We start from the raw sequence: 10,000 nt of genomic DNA, 5'->3' as shown, positions 1-10,000 counted from the left end.
TGGTTATGTTTCTGTATACCTTTTCATGAAACCTGTGGTTTAATAGTTTCAAACGGTGGTTTTCAACGTTTTACACTCCATTCCCCACTACATGAAATCTCAGCATTTGTGTGGCTCCCCTTCATTTTTTCCCACATCTCTCCCCGCCAAAAAGGTAAATATATATGTGTATATATAAAATAACAAACACAAACGCACACGCACACACACACACACACACACACACACACACACACACACACACACACACACACACACACACACACACACACACACACACACACACACACGCACGCACGCACGGACACACACACACACACACACACACACACACACACACACACACACACACACACACACACACACACACACACACACACACACACACACACACACACACACACACACACGCACATATACATATATATATATATATATATATATATACATATATATATGTGTGTGTGTGTGTGTGTATAAATATATATATATATGCATATATATACATATATATATACTGTATATATATGTATGTATATATTATATATATGCATATATATAGGTATATTTATATATATATATGTTTATATATATATATTTGTATAGGCCTATATACATATATATACATATATATATATATATACATATATATATATATATATATAATTTATATAATGATAAAATGATTCCTGTTGATATCGATCTAAATCGGACCTGAAACTGGAAATCCCTCAAAGAGGCGCGTCGTCTCCGGCCCCTGATTGGCTGAGAGAGTGGTGACGTCATGTCAACAGTGACGACTGATTTGCCGAGAGCGGTGACATCACGGCAATTGAGACGACTAATTGGTCGAAGGCGTCTCCGAACGAAGCGAGCTCATCTTAAGGGCCGAGCCCCCGCAGAGTGGGGTCGGGTGCAGCGTCTTACTCGTAATGATAATAATGATAAGATGTTGATGAAAAGAAACGCTTTATTACAAAATTGACAATCATAGTCATCTTACATTAGATAGTTTTTTGCAATATGCTTAACTTACATCATTAGAAAAAAATAATAACAGGAACACATGGTCTCCCTAACGTCCTGTCATGGCCCCTGGATTCAGTTATTTATCTATTTATGTTTTTACGAAATAACCCTGGTAGTTTTTAAGATTGTGAAGGTTTGTAAGTGTTAATGTATACTGTATATATATATATATATATATATATATATATATATATATATATATATATATACATACATATGTATATATAAATATACATATATATACATATATATGTACATATATGTGTATATATATATATATATATATCTATATGTATACATTATATATTATATATATATATCTATCTATCTATCTATATATATATATATATATATATACATATATATATCTATATGTATATATATATATTATATATACACATATATATATATATACATTTATGTGTGTGTGTGTGTGTGTGTGTGTGTGTGTGTGTGTGTGTGTGTGTGTGTGTGTGTGTGTGTGTGTGTGTGTGTGTGTGTGTGTGTGTGTGTGTGTGTGTGTGTGTGTGTGTGTGTGTTTCTAATAACCACAAAAGAAACCGGAGAAGAAATTAGATTTCCCAAGTGCTTTCATAATATTTCACATCTTCAGGGTAATACGAAAAAAAAAGTTACACATAGGTATATAAGAGGTATGAAAATAAACTGGGAAAGGAACAGACAGTACACATTGAGAAAATGTAACAAACAAACATTAAAATATATAAGATAAAATTATTTTTGAAAAGATGTAATATGATTACAAATTTTGTCAATGATAAGCTTATCTAATTTAAAAATACTATTGCTAATATTAATGTTGGGTCCTTAAGATTTCATTATCATACAAATTTAAATAATTTTCCTATTGGCACGTCAATCACAAGACATTAGACCAATCAATACGATGATCAAGAAGTTAATTATTAAGAATTCACCTAATGTCTCAAGTGGTTGCATATACAAAATCTCTTGAAGAGATTGTAAAAAGTGTTACCTAGGACAAACGGACAAGGAACTCTCAACAAGGATTAAACAACACAAGCACAGTGTGAAAACAGAATAAGAGTCTAGTGCGCTGTTTGTCCATATGAGAGATTATGATCAACGTATTGGTTGGTCTAATGCTTTATCTATTATATATTGTGATTGATTTACCAATAGGAACATTATTGAAATTTGTATGATAATAAAATCTGAAGGATCCAACATTAATATAGGCAATATTACTTTTAAATTAGACAATTCTTTCATTGACAAAAAATTTAATCATATTACATCTTTTCAGAAATAATTTTGTTTTATGTATTCTAATGTTTGTTTGTAACATTTTCTCAATGTGTATTGCCTGTACCTTTTCCAGTTTATTTTCAGGCCTCTTATATATCTATGTGTAACTTTTTTTCTTTTATATTCCCCTGAAGATGTGAAATATCACGAAAGCGCTTGGGAACTATAGTTTCTTTTCCGGTTTCCTTTGTGGTCATTAGCAATTTATTGGATCGCGTGGTTTTGTGATTTTTTTGCATATATATATATATATATATATATATATATATATATATATATATATATATATATATATATATATATATATATATATATATGTGTGTGTGTGTGTGTGTGTGTGTGTGTGTGTGTGTGTGTGTGTGTGTGTGTGTGTGTGTGTGTGTGTGTGTGTGTGTGTGTGTGTGTGTGTGCGTGTGTGTGTGTGCGTGTGTGTGTGTGTGCGTGTGTGTGTGTGTGTGTGTGTGTGTGTGTGTGTGTGTGTGTGTGTGTGTGTGTGTGTGTGTGTGTGTGTGTGTGTGTGTAAAAAGTTGATGAAGAGAAACCGTTTATTACACAGGTGATAATAATAATGATCTTATATTAGAGAGATTTATATGATAAGCTTAACTTACATCAATAGACCACATTATATGAAAATGTATAATTTGTTACAGGAGGACATGTTCTTCCTAAAATCTTGTCATGGTCCATATATCTATTTATTTATTCATTTATATATTTCTTTACTTTTCACGAAATAGATATCGTAGTTTTCCAAGTTCTGTAGGTTGTAATTGTTAATACAATTTGAATCTTTTATTTTTGCCCAGGCTACATACTCTCTTTTGGCCTGTACAACTTTATTCAACCCAGTGAAAATCTGGGTAAGACTTAAGTAATCTTCGCTTATGTTTGTTTCTCTCTTTTCGCCACCCTTAGCACAATGAAAAACACATAAATAGAAATAATTAGAAAAAAATGGCTAACAGATGTATGAAATAAATATAAAAAAAGTATATATATATGAAAAAAACTTTGTTCGTATTTTAAGCCCCCCTCTACTCATTGACGCTTGTTTTCGTAAAACCTAATTTATGCCGGTAAGCCCCGTGGACCCACTAAAGCCTTGTTGGTTTTCCAAAGGATCCCTTATCATAGCTATTCCAAACCTTCCCTTATATTTTCCACAAGAATGGTCTCCTTCGTTAGACTAATCCCTCACGTGGGAGCGTTCCCAACCCGTGATCACTAAGCCCCGGAAAACGTTTCCCCACGGCCACCGGTGATGGAAACTAGCTTCGGCTGTCCAACCACTCTGGGAAAAGGTGTTTATTGCAGTCACAACTTAGGATTCTCCCAAACTATAGACCAGAGGTGGGGAACCTGCGGCCTTCCGGGCCATCAAGTGCGGCCTTCTGCGGCCTTTGATATACATATTATTTTTTTTAAAAAGACCTTGAATATTTTTTAAGTCTGAAATCATTATACACCTGAAACTTATAATACACACCACACACATAGACGAAAGCAAAGTTAACCGTGTTCAGTGATGTCACTCCCAGATATTGGAACTATTTTTATACATATGTATATTTTAAGATTAAAAAAATATTTTTAAACTGAATTTTTAGGGAGGGGGTTGGAAAACGTACACCGTCCCCTAAAAAGGGATAAAATAATTGAAAAGAAAAGAAAAATTCAGTGCGGCCTCTATGTCGGACGATGAATTGTAAGGTGGCCTTCATGCACAAAAAGGTTCCCCACCCCTGCTATAGACAATACCCAAAATTCCCCAACACATGTGTTCTGTATGTCCAATGTGCTATCTACATATCATCTTACTTCTTTTGACAAAAGTTCCTCCTTGGTTTAGGCAGACTACCCACATAAGACTATGAATAAAGAATGTTTCTAGTGGCCCAAATCAATTAACTAATCAAACTGTGTCTTATAGGAGTTCTGAAGAGGAAAAATAGGAATAGAATGTAGTGTTCGAGGCTTGGGATCTAACGTGAGACCACTGGAGCTCCGGTCGAGCATGTTGTCAAATATTTTATTCCCATCCTATTGAAAATTGCGAACAACCAAACATAACCCAAAAGACCTCAAAGTTATACAAATATACTCCTCGTCATTAGCGTAACCCTACATTTTAAGTTGATTTTTTATAGAACAACTGTATATAGAAATATCTTAACAGACGAAAGATGTATAGATATAGTCCTGATGCAGCATGGGTACTTTTTTGGTTGTCCCTAATACATATTCCTGACTGATCATCTTATCTTTTCAAATTTCGACTCAATTCGTTATGAAACTCCCCACACACCTCAACCACCTCTACCTTAACCCCATTTAAACTCTCCAATAGGGTGGTCAACCTCACAGTCTTTATTTTGCTTAGCACCACAAGAATTGATTAAAATGACCCAACCATCACTCAGTGTACCGTTGTGAGTATAATACCGAAGCGTTAGCCAGGCCAAGATATGTTGAGTACGGCATTTGGTAATGGAGTGACCATTATTTCTTATGAAGCTAATCAAAAGTCCGACTACCTCGTTCTTGTATCCATAAATACCCTGTAATTACCCAGTCTCTAATTGCAGCTAGTCATTTTGTCAATATTACAAATTATCGTGGTCTAAAGCAAGTGGAATCTGATCGAGTCCTGCATGGTATTAATTGAGTTCATAGTGAGAGCATTTATCTTATTATGTATGTAAAAAAAAAATTCAAAAAGCTCTCATTTTCTAAAATAAGCCAATTGTGACACATTGTTAATATAGTGGTAAAAATATTCTACCCACTCATTGGTTATTCTTTGTCTTTCTAAAGGCGACAAGGTGAAAAAAGGAAACAAAAGTCTTGTTTGTCCCTCATTTTGTAGATCTTGAATAAGGGACAATGGTTGAGTCCCCTGTACAGCAGGTATCGGCGCAGCCGCTGGCTCGTATTACAATAAACTTCCTGTTTCAGGAAAGCTCTCCTTAGGATACCATGTCCTTGGCTTCTCAGAGAAAGGAAAGTCCGTGACGTATAAGCCGAATCATATACAGCAATGCACACCTACTAATCTCTCTTCACCAATCCAGCACCAAACCCTAATTCTCCCTCCTCCGGCCACAACCTCCACCCCGTGCGAATAAGCTCCCCTATTCTCACCCCTGCCGTGCCTCCTTTTCTCATATCCGTGGCGTCTTTGTGTTGTACCCTACACGAGACCATTAGCCATATTATATTACTAGGTGGCGGGTTATCTCGTGAATCCAAATGGTGTCTGGTTCATGGATTAGATTTATGTATTATCCAAATATTTACACACACACACACACACACACACACACACACACACACACACACACACACACACACACACACACACACACACACACACACACACACACACACACACACACACACACACACACACACACATTCACACACACACACACAGATATACATATATATATATATATAATTATATATATATATAAAATATATATATATACATACATATATATATATATATATATATATATATATATATATATATATATATATATATATATATATATATATATAATCAGCCATCCTGAGTCCACTGCTGAAGAAAGGCCTCCTTCATAGCATTCCGTGATTCAAACAACTGCGCCAATCTCTGCCACGTCATTCCTGCAAACTTCTCAATATCATCTCTCCAACTTCTGTCTGGTCTCCCTCTTCCACTCTTCCTATTTCGCGGCGTCTACTCAGTAACACACTTGCTCCATCGCTCATCAGTCGTTCGCACTAGCTTACCTGCCCAATTCCACTTCCTCTCTTTTACAGCCTCGACAATTCTTTCACTCTAATCTGCTCTCTCACACAACTTGCTCTCCTTCGGTCTCTCAGCGTTATTCCAATCATCGATCTCTCCATTCTCCTCTGTGTAGTTCGTAGCTTTGTTTCCATCACCTTCGTTAGTTTCCAAGTCTCACACCCGTAGATTATAGCTGGCAGAATGTACTGATTGCAAATTTTACGTTTCAAACATTAAGTTAGAGAGCCTCTCAGGATTTAATATATTTACCAACCAGCTGTAATGCATCTTTTTGTTTCATTATCATGATCTTTCGCCACTTTCACCATCTGGCCTAAATAATTATACTCTTCAACTTCTTCAAGACTCTCACCATTGATTCTGATCTCTTTACTTTGAACTTTCGTGTTGAACATTACTTTGGTTTAGTCTTATTCATTTTCAAATCTACTTTGAGACTTTCTTTGTTCAGATCACTCAGGATATCTTGCAAGTCTTCTGTTCTTTCTGAAATCTTAGGTGGTTCAAATATTCGCCATTAATCTTCAAACCTTTTTTTTTTCCTAACTCAACCTTCTGAAAATCTCTTCTAAACAATCTGTAAATAATTTGGGTGAAATGGTATCGTCTTGCCGTACTCCTTTGTCGATCTTGATCTTTTCTCTATCTTTATGTAGTCGAATTATAACGGTACCTTTCGCATAATTTCTTTCTAAAACCCTTACGATCTGTTCGTTTGTACCCTGCTTGCGTAACAAGTTTAGTACTGCTATTTGTTCTACCGAGTCAAAGGCTTTCTCGTAATCTACAAAAGCTAAACAGAGAGGTATATTGTATTCTGTCGTTTTCTCGATTAGTTGGTTCAATGCCTGCAAATGGTCTAGGGTCGAATATCCGCTCCTAAATCCTGTCTGTTCCCTCGGTTGGTTTGGTTTCCATCTAAAACTTGACTTAGTCTATTTGTAAGAATCTTGGATAATACTTTATATATATTTGATAGCAAGCTAATTGGTCGATAGTTACTAAGGTCCTTCTAGTTTCCTTTTTTATGAAGTAAAATCACTATAGCCTTGCACCAGGTGCTTTTCCCCGTTTCTGTCTCTACATTTAATGGTTTCTCCAATCCTATCTTTCAAATATATAATTTGCTGTCTTCGTAAAGCATGTCTGTGCTCGGTTCCTTTAATACTTTTACCTTTCCGAATAGTTTCCTCTATTTCATCCATGCATCTTTCCGTTTAACTGCCTGCTTGTGTTCTTCAATTCTGGTTGCAAGTTTCTACTGTGTTTCTCCTATGAAATCTGCATCACAATCCAAACAGCCAATGCGGTACACTACACCCGCCTGCTGAGTGGGTGCTTCTGTGTCCTTGACCCTGGTGAGGTTGTGATGCAGAGTGTTGCGTGGTTTATGTGCTACCTGTATGTTCCTGTCCCTGAGTATCCTGGCTGTTACCAGAATTGAAGAATCAGAATTGAAGAACACAAGCGGGCAGTTAAACGGAAAGATGCAGCATCATCACTCTATAAACACGTTAACGAATCACAACACAACATTGATTGGAAAGGAGCCACATTGGTACATAGAGACAATTCAAAGAAAAGGAGACTATTCTTAGAAGCATGGACGACAAAAAAAGTTAGCGTAAACAGGTGCTAGATTTAAACCCAATATACCTGGGCGCTAAAAACGCAACATAAAGTGGCCTCATTTCAAACCACGTGAGCGAGAGAGGACAAGGTGGAAAAAAGTCATAGTGTGGGTGATCAAGTGTTGATTTATTTCCTTTGCGTGCAGGAAGTGAAAAGTACAATAATATATGGATAAAAAGAGAAATGAGTATTGAGGAATTAGAAAAAGAGAAGACACTAAAAGGTGAAGCAAAAAAAAAAAAAAAAAAAAACGCTAAGAGAACGAAGACCGAAAGCAAGGAATTCTATTGGAGAGTAATCGACATGAGACTGAGGAAATGGTACATCAGAATGGGCGAACCAATGAGAGAGAAAAAAATGGAGAAGGAAGAAAATTTAAAGTAGCCTATACCAACATCGACGGATTAATTTCAATGAATGAATGAACTTAATGATTACCTGCTAGAAGAAAAACCAGACATAATGGAAATTGTGGAGACTAAACTAAGGGGTGAAGTACCATCCATCGATGTTGAACATGGACTATACAATTGCTGGATTAAAAATAGAGACAAGAAACAGGGAGGAGGAATCATGTTCTTGGCCAAGAAAAACTTGAATGTGACAAAAATTGTGGAGGGCAAAGGTAATATAGAACTGATCATGATAAAAGTCGAAGACAAGAACATGAAAAGTAGAAAGTTTGTGGTGACTTATGTGCCTCCAAAAACGAACGCTTGGAAAGAGAACGAACATACCAAAAATGCAGGAAGATACAAGGTAATCATTAAATGAGATACTAATTGGTGGGGGTAATCTGGTAATTATAGGAGACTTCAATTGCAAGAGATTCTGTTGGGAGAACATGACGGTCAGAGGAGGAGAAGACTTGTGGGGCAATGTACTACTGGACATGACCATGGAATATACAATGACTCAGTGGGTCAGTGAAAATACCAGATACAGAAATAACGAGGAGCCGTCGAAACTAGATTTAATATTCACAACAGAACCTGAAATTGTGGATAAAATCCAATACAAGACACCAATTGGAAAGAGTGACCATATACTCATCGAGACTGAACTAAAGGAAAAAATATACATGGCTAGGAATGAAAAGCATAGGAAAGGAAGCCTGATGTACAACAAAATGGACTTTGCAAAATTAAAGAAATTCTACCAGATTGCAAACAAAGGAAAAATTTTACATGGAAGAGACAAAAGTGGAACAGAAATGGGATACCTTGATGGATAATTACAATGAAGGGGTGAATAGGCACGTACCAAGACAGAAGCTAGAGAGAGTGTACATTAAATGCTGGTTCAACAAAAGATGCAGCGAGGCAAAAGATAGATGGGACAGAGGTTGGAAAAAATGGAGAAAAAATAATAAACCTGGAAAATGGCAATTTTATATAAACTATAGAAATACGTATGTTAAAGTGAGAAGAGAGGAATAAAGGAACAATGGAAAGGATATTATAGACAAATGCAAAGAGCAACTGAAGCTAGTCTATCGATACGTGAATGGTAAACTTAAAAACAAACAGGAAATGGTGAAACTACGCCAAGGGAATATAGAATACACAGAAGAATTAGAAATGGCCGAAGTCATGAATAATCACTTCAAATATGTCTTTACTAGAAAAAAAGCACAATATTGAGACCAAGGAAATGAAAGGGGATCTCTCCCCCCATGAGCGAGATAACAATAACACAAAAAGAAATAATGGAACATCTATCAAATCTTCACGTCAGAAAATCACATGGCCCGGATGGATTTGCAAATTGGATTCTAAAAGAATGCAAAGAAGAACTAACGGACAAAATACTTAACATAATAAATTACTCACTTAAAGAATGAAAAATACCAAAAGACTGAAAAAATGCTAACATTACCAATATATAAAGGAGGAAACAAGAAAAAACAACTAACTACAGACCAGTCTCACTAACAAGCACTATAGCCAAAATTTGTGAAAAAAATCATCAACAATAGATGGGTAAAACACCTAGGAGAATACAATATAATAACCCCAAGACAATGTGGGCTCAGACAAGGAAAATCATATATTTCTACTCAAGATTAATAGACATAGTGCAAGAAAGGAATGGATGGGCTGATTGTGCCTTCCTGGACTTACAAAAAGCTTTTGACAAAGTACCACACAAAAAAATTATAAAAAAGAAAAAAAAAGTGGAACATATAGGAAGGATACAAGGGAACCTACTAAAATGGATGGAGGACTTCCGGGTTGTTAGAAAGAT

Source organism: Oratosquilla oratoria, chromosome 8 (assembly GCF_046742065.1).
Source record: "Oratosquilla oratoria isolate Oo_2021 chromosome 8, ASM4674206v1, whole genome shotgun sequence".
Classification (NCBI taxonomy): domain Eukaryota; kingdom Metazoa; phylum Arthropoda; class Malacostraca; order Stomatopoda; family Squillidae; genus Oratosquilla; species Oratosquilla oratoria.
Note: the sequence above shows the minus strand (reverse complement) of the source record.